This window comes from Rhynchophorus ferrugineus, unplaced genomic scaffold (genome assembly GCF_030347505.1).
Source record: "Rhynchophorus ferrugineus isolate W39M unplaced genomic scaffold, kcgeb_rfMv2 rfM7, whole genome shotgun sequence".
NCBI lineage: Eukaryota > Metazoa > Arthropoda > Insecta > Coleoptera > Curculionidae > Rhynchophorus > Rhynchophorus ferrugineus.
This window is the reverse complement of record NW_027472586.1, coordinates 35,646,455-35,659,034: the sequence shown is the minus strand read 5'-3', so window position 1 is coordinate 35,659,034 and position 12,580 is coordinate 35,646,455. Positions and strand designations below refer to the sequence as shown.

At 34.2% G+C, this 12,580-nt stretch overlaps 1 protein-coding gene across 6 annotated transcripts in view; it reads right to left on the bottom strand.

Moving 5' to 3' along the window:
• Positions 1 to 12,580, bottom strand: part of AstC-R2 (Allatostatin C receptor 2) — a 471,654-nt gene that overhangs the window by 230,885 nt on the left and 228,189 nt on the right. Inside the window, exon 1 of one of the 6 annotated variants that reach the window (XM_076410791.1) lies at positions 6,951 to 7,070. The exons of the other annotated variants lie outside the window; for them this stretch is intronic. The gene's annotated coding sequence lies outside the window, so the exon portion shown is untranslated. Of the gene's footprint in view, positions 1 to 6,950; positions 7,071 to 12,580 lie in introns of those variants that run through there. 6 annotated transcript variants of the gene reach the window in all.

Sequence of the window (12,580 nt, the reverse complement as noted above, 5' to 3'; positions counted from 1 at the left end):
ATTTTTCTCTGATTTTGGCGTCATATTTCTTTAATAGGAGCGCGATGGGGCGTAGCGTCCGTCGAAAAAAGGATATTTTTCTTTTTGATTATGTCGTTTTTCAGACATCGCGCGAAATTACGATCCGTCCGCCTGAAATTATTCGTCTGCCATTTGATTTTGCTTGGTTTTCGATCTGTTACGGGAAAAAATTATCTGACCTCAGCAGGATTGGGTAGGGGCGGTCGGGAGAGGGAGCCCCCGTCGAGCGAAAACCAACACAAGGCGTATCTAGAGTGTGTGCAAGTGGAAAATGTGATATAGGGAAATATTAAGGGAAGTTAGTATCCTAGCATAGTCGTAGACTAGATTCGTGATACTTAGCTTCAAAAATTTTCATTCTAAGATTTTTCTTATTTATGAAAAGTGCAAAATTCCAACAAATATATCTCAAAAATTCTTTTTTTGCGAAAGTGTACATAAAGAGGCTAGATAAAAGACAGATCACTTCTGGACATCAATTTGAGTTTCGCAATAACAATGGAGCAATTGATTAAGTCCACAGACTTGTTAACAAAATAAATATGGACTTAAACGCCAAAAGATATTGTTCAGTTGCGTCCCTAGACATATCTCAGGCCTTCGATAAGGTATGGAACAAGGACCTGCAGGTTAAATTAAAGAAACTTCTCCCTCATCCGTATTATAAGCAACTAAAATCTTACCCCAAAGATCTTTATTTTACAGTCAAACAAGGCGATGAACATACCGAATTATATGCAATATATTCAGTAGTTCCGCAACATAGTGTACTAGGTCCAGTACAATATCTTCTGTATACAGCGGATCTGCCTACAACAAAAATAACCACTGTGACAACGTACGCAGACGATACGGCAGGCTTAGCCTCTCATAAAAATCCAGCCATATCATCAATGAACCTTCAAACACACATAATTGAAATACAAATGTGGCTGAAAAGAGTTAGTATTGTATAAATCTATACTCAAGCCTATTTGGTAATATAGAATCAAACTATTGGGAATCGCTAGCAAGTCTAATATAGTCATCATATAACGGTTCCAAAACAAACTGTTGCGTGCCATTGTCGATGCTCCGTACTATATTTCAAATGAAGTGATACAACGCGATATTCCTCTAGAACCAATAACGAGTGTAATTTAATGTGTTTGTGTGAAGTACTTCGAAAGAGTGTGACACTGTACTCGCTAATAAGCTAAATAAGCGAAGTAACAGTGAAGTGCGTAGACTAAAACATCTAACAAAAGTCGACTTGATTATTGCACATATATAGACTTTAGAATAAGCTTTAAAATAGGACTAATTAATTAAAATAGTATATTGTACAGGAGATCACTTAATGAAGTGATTCTTCATTCCATATATAGGGTGGGAAAAAGTCCCGCTACCATTGACGCAATTTCCGCTGAATGGCTATAACAGAATGATTATTTTCAATAATTGTTACCACTATTTCTGCTCGTTCTTGTGATATATATTTATCCATAATAAAATTTGGACGTCTACGCAACACAATGGTTAAAGCGAAACTGAGCTAAACGCCAAATAACTAACATGGCGCGCCATCAAAATGGTATTGGGACTTTTGCGTAATTGACCTTATATAACAGGTCAATTGAAAAGTCCGGCCTACCATAGTGAAACACATTTTTTTGCTTATTACTTTTTTTATTCAACATAATTCCCTTCAAGCCTGATACACTGATTATAGCGACCATCCAACTTTTCGATACCATTTTTGATATAGTATGATTTGTCCTTTGCTTTAAAATAGGCCTTCAAATGCGGCCGTTTTTCGGCCATTTCGTCTTTCAAACGGTCCAATAAAGCTATGTAATAGTCGCTGTTGACGGTCCATCCCTTTTTAGGTAGTCAATGAAAATTATTCCATGCGCATCCCATAATACTGTTGAGTTTTCCTACGCTTTGGTGCGGGTTCATCGTGTGCAGTCCAGTCGGATGGCTGTCGATTGGACTTCGGAGTGAAATGATGGAACCGTGTTTCATCCATTGTCATATATCGATACAAACACTTTGGTTTATTACGCTTGATTATCTTCAAGCACTGCTCCGAATCATCAACTCGTCGTTGTTGTTGGTCAAAAGTGAGCTCGCCCGTCACCCACTTTTCCCAGAGCTTTCTTATACCCAAATATTCGGGAATGATATGATGTACATGTTCAGTTGATATCTTTAGTATATCTGCTATTTCACTCAATTTCAATTTATAGTCATTCAAAAACATTTTGTGGATTTTTTAAAATGTTTTTGTCGGTAACAACCTCTTTTGGGCGTCCACTGCGTTCACCGGTCTTCGGTGTTCATTTAACCACGTCTAAACTTATCATATCAATCTTTAATGGTTGATTTTCCTGAGGCAGTGTCCGGAACTTCGGCATCAAGCCCATTTTTTGCTTCAACTGTATTTTTTCCCTTCAAAAAACAATATTTTATCAACACGCAAAATTCCTTTTTAACCATTTTTTCACAATAACAAAACTTGCTTCACTCAAAATGCTATAATTCACAAAGTAATGATCCGACAGCTGTCAAAAAGATACACGTATCTTTTGAGGGTTAGGGCTAACTAAAATACTTACGGATTTAGTTCTATTAGCGCCATCTATGTCAGGCCGGGGACTTTTACTGACTTTGATTGACCTGTTATATATTATAAACAACAAATACTTATTGCCCTCTCTGCAAATTTTGGAACTAACAGTAGTAATAAAAATATTTCTAGTAAATTTTCAATTAAAACTAAAGGTGAGTTCTTCAAAATAAATACACTTTTACTGAGCTCTCTATAATATATTGATATTATAAATCAATATTTTTGTAATTGTCTATTACAGTCATTTAGCTTATTGTAGGTGAACCCTCGTATAAAAAACCAGATGATCGTCATAAAGTTACTCGACCGGACGAAAAGTTAAAAGGTTCATTTCGCGATTCAATTAGCGCGGATCCGGCGGGCAATTAGCGCGTGAAGGGCGTCGAGACGCGTCGGGACGCAATCGTCTGGGGAAATTGGCCGGCAGCGTCGACGACGACGGCAAATAGTTTGAATAAATTGCGAAAAAAAGGCGATAACTATTTAAGTTGATTATCGGGCGCTCGGCGACGGAAGGATGGAGCCGGGATGATATTCCCGCATCCGTCGAGAGACGGTCCCGTCATCCAGTTAACAAACTCCCTTCGACCGTTCTTCGCTTATCTACACGACCATCGAGCAAACTGACGATAATTTTTATTGCACCGTCGCTACTTCGTTATCCAATTGTGGGATTGCTTGAGAAATCATCGGAATTGCGGATTGTTATCGGTGCTTTGGGCCATCGTTGGAGATCTTTAGACATTAGTGCAATGAGGAGATCGGAGTTTTATGATTACTTACTAAAAAGCTAAAGAAACCTCTTTATGGATCTTGTTTTTTACATGTTTTGTACATACATTTTTTTTATAACATCTTTATTAGATACGCTTAGTACAATCTTAATTATTATTATTATTACAATTAATTTATTACTACTTTTCCTATGTGCTTGGATTAATTAACAAGCAAGACGAGTACGAGAAAATATATCAGTATGTATTCCTCAATTATAAAATTATAATTATTTATTAATTATTAACTTATAGCTATAGTATACACTAATAATACACACTAAATGTTCACACAAGTTCGTATGGTTTTGTTCGTTTCAATCTCCTGACATCCTGTGCGCTGTCCAGCAGTTGTATTGCTTCCACGTTAGAATGATTTAGTAATCTTCTTTCGTGTTTCAAGGCGAAATCCTGCACAACTTCGCAAATCCATTTGATTTCCAGGTCATCGTGCAGTTCTTCGTTGGTTACATAGCGATAGGCATTGGTAATCAGTTGAAGAATCTTGTTTTGACAGCGCTGTATGACTAACTGATTTGAATTTTTAGTGCAACCCCATATTTGCACCCCATAGGTCCAAATTGGCTTTATAATTGTATTATAGGTCAACCTCTTTGATTTTAGATCAAGTTGAGGGTATCTTCCGACTAACCAGTATAGTTGTTTTATTTTGGTTCTAATGTGTTCTGTCTAACGTGATGCTTCCAATTTAATCTACCGTCAAGATGGATTCCAAGGTATTTTGCTGATTCTGCTTGAGGAATCGGGCATCCATTTAGTAATATAATTAAGTTTTTATTATTTCGCCTTAATGCAAAATTAATGTGGACAGATTTGGAGCTATTAAGTTGAATTTTTGTCTTGTTGTTGCCAATCTTTTGTCCACTTGTAGATTTTGTTGACGTTTTGTACATAAATGCATTAAGTAACTTCAACGGAATTATACATATAATTCACACAAAGTAGCAGTGAACGTACGCCATTAACCCATTTCTTCCCAGTATTGCGTCTACGCAACAACGAAGTTTAACTTCACAAAATACAATCAAAATGAACTTATTATACAAAAGTCATCAGTCGCGTGTTAAAAATACGCTATGTGTTTATATTTAACATTACACATTTCGTGAAATGTTTTTTAGTTAGGTTTTTTAGTTAGTCTTATCTCTCAAACGATGCGCATATAAATTTGACAGTTGTCGGATCATTAGTTTGTGAATTATAGTATTTTGAGTGAAGCAAGTTTTGTTATTCTGAGAAAATGGATAGAAAGGAATTTCGCGTGTTGATAAAACATTGCTTTTTGAAAGGAAAAAATACAGTTGAGGCAAAAACTTTGCTTGATGCCGAGTTTCCGGACACTGCCCCAGGAAAATCAACCATCAAGGATTGGTATGCTAATTTTAGACGTGCTGAAATGAGCACCGAAGGCGGGAGAACGTAGTGGACGCCCAAAAGAAGTTATTACCGGCGTAAACAATTACAAAATCAATAAAAAAATTGAAATTGAATGATATAGCAGACATTCAAAAGATATCAATTGAACGTGTACATCATATCAATGACAAATATTTGGGTATGAGAAAGCTATGTGCAAAGTGATCACTGTTGACCAAAAAACAACGACGAGTTGATGATTCGGAGCAGAGTTTGAAGATGATCAAGTGTTATAAACCCGTAATAAACGCATAATAAAAGAGTTTTTGTGTCGATATGTGAGAATGGATGAAACATAGCTCCACCATTTCACTCCGAAGTCCAATCAACAGTCATCCGAGTAGACTGCACACGATGAACCCGCTCCAGAACGTGGGAAAACGCAACTGTCGGCTGGCAAGGTTATGGCGTCTGTATTATGGGATGCGGATGGAATAATTTTAATTGACTACCTTGAAAAAGGAAGGACCATCAACAGCGACTATTACATAACCGTTTAACAGATGAAATCACCGAAAAACGGCTGCATTTGAAGAAAAAGTAAGTGTTGTTTCACCAAGACAATGAACTGTGACAAATTAGTGAAAGCGATGGCAAAAATCCATTAATTGATTCCTCATACACCGTATCCTCCAGATCTGGCCCCCAGCGGCAATTTCCTGTTCTCAAATCTCAAAAGAATGCTCGCTCGGAAGCAATTTTCGACGAATGAAGAATTAATCGCCGAAACTGAGGTCTATTTTGAAGCAAAGGACCAATCGTACTACGAAAATGGTATCGAAAAGTTGGAGGGTCGCTATAATCAGTATATCACCCTTGAAGGGAATTATGTTAAATAGAAAAAACTAATTTTGACAAAAAATGTGTTTTAATTAAACTTTTCAATTGAACTGTTATATACAAACGTCTGTATATTTATTTTATTTTTTGTAAGATTTTAAGAACGCTATAACACACAATATTACATCGTTCATACATATAAGTATAATATAAGAATAATATCCTACAAATGAACTTAGACTAAGTAATATTGAATTATATATTTAAGTGATATCAATTAAGCGCCAATTTTATAGAAGTTGCAGAAGTGCAGGAAAAAATTACATACTATTTGGGAAATTGTACTTACTACAACTATATGATTTGTTCATAAAGAAGTGCATTATGTCAAAATATCAAAGAAGAGAAAAGCAGACCTACTTTCCGAAGAAGAAATAAAAGAAAATACATGTACTAAAAAAACACAAGATATTAACATCATTGAGTTTTTAGGTACTTGAGTACTTGATTTCATTAAGTATGGTGGTGGTTTTTTACTGGGTAAGCCCTTTTCCTATGAAATATATTAAACTTATCTTTATTTGAAAAAATGTTCTATTACAACTTTTATTGTACTTATTGTACTTAGTAAATAGTGTGAGAAGTATAAAGGAATATATCTACAAGGAAGTTGTTATAAAATGTTATTTATATATAATATATTTGTAGTATTGTGTATGCAAATATGTGGTAATTTAGTAAATGGGTATTAAGTTAAAGCATAGTTAAGGTTCATTGTTTTATACCCATTAATTTAATTAAAAATTTAGTATTATGCTGTTTTTTACCCCCTTTAAAATATTTCCTAAATTAATATGCTTTATTACTGTTTTCTTAATATATATATAGGTTAATATAAAATTTATGAATATTACTTTTTATGTTAAAAAATAATACACAGTATATTTTACGATCTTCAGACTGATACATGCAGATATCAGCAGTTTGGTTATAAATAAGACGCAGACGCAGTAACCCATAACGTCGCAAGCAGTCTTCAGTATATTCAGTCATCGGACCACGATGATTTTTAATGCATTAATGGAATAACAGATTTGGTGTTTTGATAAACGAACTGCTATCATTATTATCTAAGTGCGGACAATGTTAGGAAGATATTTATTGCGTTAGGTCAAACATTATTGGCAAAATCATACAACCCTATTTTGAAAACCTAATATATAGGGCAAAAACCTCCCGCAATCCCTTCAAAGCGTTTAAAAATTTAAAACCAACAAAAAATCGACGGAGATACGTCACGTAAGACTGTAAAAAAAGCAACTCACCGAAATTTTAGTGCCACGGTGCGAAGAAAAACACGAAACATCCACGAAACATCACTATTGTGTCGGTTCTTGCGTCATTCGCGTTTGTCTAAAGCATAAAAACGATTGAAACTTGACTATAAACCAGTCCAAACAACTCCCGCCTCCGATAAATCACCATCATCTTGTTTATTTGAAATAAATTCGGGAACGGTCCCGAAAAAAAAAAGCGAGAGACCGCCAGCGAAAAGCACATTCCCATCTCGGATGGATGGTCCCGCTGAATCGTAGCTTTTCGCGGGTCTGTTGGTGTGTGTGTTTCTCTTTTCAATTTCGCGTATATCTGCGTCCGTCTCGATTTGCTTTAATGGCTATTTTATCATTTGCTGATGTTTATTTTATATTAGGAACGTGTGATTTTATTATTTATTGCTTGTTTTATTTTTTTAACCATTCAGTCTGGGAAAGAATTAATAGCGTTCTTCAAATAAAATTCTACGGTCTACCTTATTTTTTTAATTTATTTTTATAGCAGTTATAGCAAGGCTATACTATCTTCGGAGCTGGAGAAGCTCACCATTGATATGCTAATAGAGCCTAAGGTAATGTATCTTATGTGGGCTTAGCCTTTCTACCTTCAGATATTTATTCAGATTGTTGCTACGAATATATGATCATATATCATATCATATATAATTTATTATTTGTAATGATATATAATCAGATATTTATGTATAATGTTATTGCTGAGCTGACGTGATGGAAAACTGGAAGTCGTTCAGGGCAAAAGCCATACAGTTTGCTTTTTAAACACTAACTATAGCATATAAGCCATTATAAAAATATTTTTGCCAATTGCTTCTATGGTGTAATTATGTGTTGGGAACTATCGACTGAAATCGACTATCGAGTGTTTATTTGTTGACTACTTTGTACTATTGATCGCTCTTTTTGGTTCAACTGAATTCACTACTTTCTAACAGTCACTGTTTCAGTCGACGGTTTTCAGTGGCTATTTTAGGCCTGACTAACTTTGTTACTATTTACTATTAACTGTTTCAGTCGTTCTTTTGTAATTATTTTTGGTTCTACTTGTTTCAATCCACTGATTTCTGGCTTTGTCGTCCTAGCCGCGACCATGGCAAAAATGTAACCAATTTATGCTTACATAGATTTATATATAATATATGTAGTTTTATGATTTTATGATTTTTTCTTTGGTAGTTTGCTTGTAAATAACAATATATTGTATATTAATATTATAGCATAACTAGCGACCCGCCCCGGCTTCGCACGGGTGCAATGCTGATACTAAATTAAATACACTACAGAAAAAATATGAACGTTGTATATAAAAACATAGCGGCCCGCTCCGACTTTGCACGGGCATAAAATATATATGCCTATGTCACTCAATGAAAACATGATTAAAATCGATCCAGTATTTTTGGTTCATTCATTACTGCCCTTGGCCTGCACGCATTAAATTTGGAGTAAAACAATTCCTCTTCCCCTATACTTACTATGAAGATTTCCTGCTATCTTTGGAATATCTAAATTCATACAATTTTTATTACATTACACATTTTTAAACGCAAATTTTAAATTTGTAATATCTCCGAAAATATTTGTTTAATTTACATGCTGTAAGGAACCATATTGATCTATATTAATTGCACACTGTATTTAAGGTACTTAATTCGATAAGGATTAATGCCGTATTGCTTAAAATAGCTTCGTAAATAAGCCATTTTCTCACGTAAAAAGTAAACAATAAAAATGGTTAATGTGGGTTATCCCTAAAAGATAAACATATACCATCGCGGACTTTTTTGTAGACCTTTTTATGGTGTACAATACTGTAGTACATTAATTTGATCTAACTCGTAGGGTTAGGCAGCGTTTTTGCTAATTGCTAAATAAGCCTAAAAAAATAGGTTAATTTACGACATCACGTTAGAAACCTCTAAAATTAGCAATGTTGCCTTAGTATATTATGCATGTATTATACATATAAACCTTCCTCTCTATCTATTGAAAAAAACCGCACCAAAATCCGTTGCGTAGTTTTAAAGCTTTAAGCGCACATAGGGATATAGGGACAGAAAAGGCGACTTTGTTTTATACTATGTAGTGATTATATTAATTTTATAATGGAATATTAATTAATTAATTAATTAAAAAAGGAAACTATTTAAAAATAGCAGTAAATATATTAAAATACAATAAAATATTTGATATTATTCCATTCCAAAGAAAAATTCCATTTCTTTTTACAGACCAACAGAACATTCAACTATAAGATCAATTGTACTTCGTTTAACATTAAATTATAAATTGCATGTTATGTATTATTATTATTATAATATTCAGTAATTATTTTTTTCTTTTTCTTTTTTGAGTTAGTTCGTGAAGGAATTTATAGAGCTCCGTCATTAGTGATTACTATTTTCAGTCGATAGTTTCCAACGCTAGTGTAATCCTTAGAGCGCTTAGTTAACAATCGAAGGTCGCGGGTTCGATGCCAGCGCGGAAAATAATTTCTTGTCGTTCTAGTTTAGTTAGAACAGTTGTCAAAACACCTAGGCTAGGTTGGGGACCCCGGGGCCTGAAGTGTTCCTTATTTTCAATCATTGATTCTTTATCCCTATTTTTCCTAGTACGGGCACCTTTCCTTAGCCTACCCATTATAATATTATATAAAGTAACTGAATAATTTATTGAGTGAATATCTAACATAACACTAAAAAGAGAAAAATAAAATATATTTAAGAAAAAAAATTGATCGGACTTCATAAAATAAAGAAGGAACTCACAAAAAACTAAGAGGACTTAGATTTTTAACACAAAAAAAAATAAAAATATGTATTTAGTTTAAATGATGTGGCTCGGTGAATGGAGGTAAATCGAAATGAAACAGTGGTGTTTACATTATGTGACCGTTATTTATTGGCAAAATAAAAAATGTGAAAATACAAATAAATAAAACGGATGGCAGCGGAGTTACCTGAAGACGAGGCTTGGGCAGTCGATAGTGGCACGTCTTAACCAAACGAGGGTTGAGCACAGAATGACCGAAATACCCTTCAATAATATCCCAGATAAACGTCTCGGGGTTGCCGCTAGCTATTCGTTGTCGGGTTCCATTTGGCACCCCGCCCGTGTTCAACATCTGGGATTATATTTTTGTAGACCGTTATTCCACGATGTAAAATTCGACATGCTCAAGGTCGCTACAATACTCCCCTGCCAGAATTTTAAATAAAATTATTTCAAGTAACAAAAATACAAAAATGTTTGAAAAAAAAAAATCAATACAAAAAAATATATACCAAACAAAATGTGCTGTGTAAAATGGGCTTTGAAGAATATGATAGTTTGAAACGGTTGTTGGTACGGTTGCGATCTGGTACGGCTGTTGGCACTTGAATGTGGTCCATCGACGACGTTGAAAACAAGCTATTCTTCAGACAGGGCTCCCGTAATCGACGCTGTGGGAGGATCGACTGTTCGACGACGTGGTAGCTTATTTTCTTCGACGACGAGACGTTAGCAATTCTGGTACTTCGGCGAAGACATAACGAGTCTACGGTGACTGCAATCGGTACCTAGCTTCTGGAGCTGCTCTGTGACTAATCCGTAGTCACATACGTTAGGTTAATTCAGAAAAAAAAGAAATAACGACGGTATCCGACCGAAGCTGCCCAAAGCCTTTTAAACCAAAATATCTGCCATTATGACGGAGACGGCGAGCGAAGGAAGACATTATGATTTAAACATAGCGCCGAAAGAAATGTTTAGCCGAGACGCTGATGATTAAGCAGTGATGTAAAAATATTCCAAAAGATTGTGAAATAAAAATTTTGACAAAAAAAATTTTTAAAAAATGAATTGGAAATAATGAAATTAATCGGAATAAAATGAAAACGAATCTTGAAGGTAAAATTGAAAACGAATCGAATTAAAAATATTTAAAATTTTGAAACAAAAAAAAATATAACGGTCACGTAAAATACACCATTTTCTACGTACCCTCCATTCACGAGTCCAAACCCAATTTTGCGAAAGATCACGTCGGGGTCACCAATTGTAGGAATGTTCGTCGGGTCGGTCAATCGGTCGAAATGTGTGACTGCCGCTGCGATTATTTGTCAGAACACTCACTACTATTTTTGGAAGGAATTTGCACATAACTAAAAACACTGGTTGAATCAAAGTTGTTTATTTTAACTTATGATTGATACATGTGGTCGATGGGATAATTGACAGGATATTAGGTTAAGGTGAAGGAAGTACGGTAGCGCTGTGGAAGTGGTACTGTTACAGGGGGACGGTGATAACAAAGAGAGCGAGACGTCGTCCTGATGGTCTTTTATACCCTGGAACTGCATGGTACCAATCCACCGGCGTTGCCAACCTTTGTAGTTGTTGATAGTGAATTGGTGGTGGCCTAAAGGGTCGTGGCGGTCGCCACATGTACATAATAATCGTTGTAATAACTAAACAAAATTAAACAAAAACCTTATTTAACCTATTTAATACACGTACTTTATATATTACTATATACGCACAATTTAGCTTAATATATACCTAAACCTATTTATCTATTTACATATTTTTATATATAAACTGATGTGTGTATTAGATTTTTCCTATCTATTACAAGGATTTATCTGCCAAGGGTTCATTTGAACAGTGTCACAACGGACAACGGCCATGTTCTTAACAGATCGAACGTTTCCTTGGGGTACCAGTTTTTTAATAAAATATTTAACTAATACTAGTTTTAATTATACATATTTATTGCTTACTTATACAGCTTAGGTAACTTGTAACAGTACTTAAACATCAGTAGTTAAACAATGAACAACAGGCTAAACCGAGACCCTAAAAACAGCTACTCGTCCTAACTGAAAAATACATACCCTGTAATACAATTGGGTCTGACATTTTATGAATTGTAGTGAAATTTTGCTGAAAGATTTTCTAACGAATATAAGGTTTCAGATTTTAAATCTTACCAAAATTTTTAAAATAACATAAAATATTAATATATCAGTAATCGGCCTGAGATAAAACGCATTTGAAAGAAAAGTAGTTTAAGTGAAAAATACCGTCAAAAAAGTTTGCTTTTCTATACGTCTGATTTAAATATTTTTAATTTATGCTGTTGTTTTTAAAATAAAAAAAAACGATATATTTAAAGGCAACTAAAGTTTAGTTTACAAATGGAAAACGCAAGAAATATAAATAAATCCGGATTTATATGTAGTTGATGTATAAATTGCCTTGATCTGTGATAGATTTTAGTACCACAACAACGTTCAAAACGTAAATGATTAAAGTGTTTCGATTTTTAGTTATTTAAATGTTATGAAACATTTTTCAGTTTGTTTGTTTTCTTTTTATTCGTTGTCTGTCTGTTAGCGTGCAATTTAAAACTTACGAGATTTATTTTCTGGGAATCTATTGGCTGTGTGTTTTAAATGATTTATTTTAGTTTTAATTAAGAGACAAATTAATGTAAATAGTAGTGAATTGTTATAATATTACTGTGTTTTTCGTAGAATTTTGTCTTGTTTTCTTTGGTTTCATGAACTATTTTTATAACATTTTACGCTTAGAGAATTTCGTAGTGACTGTTATTGTTA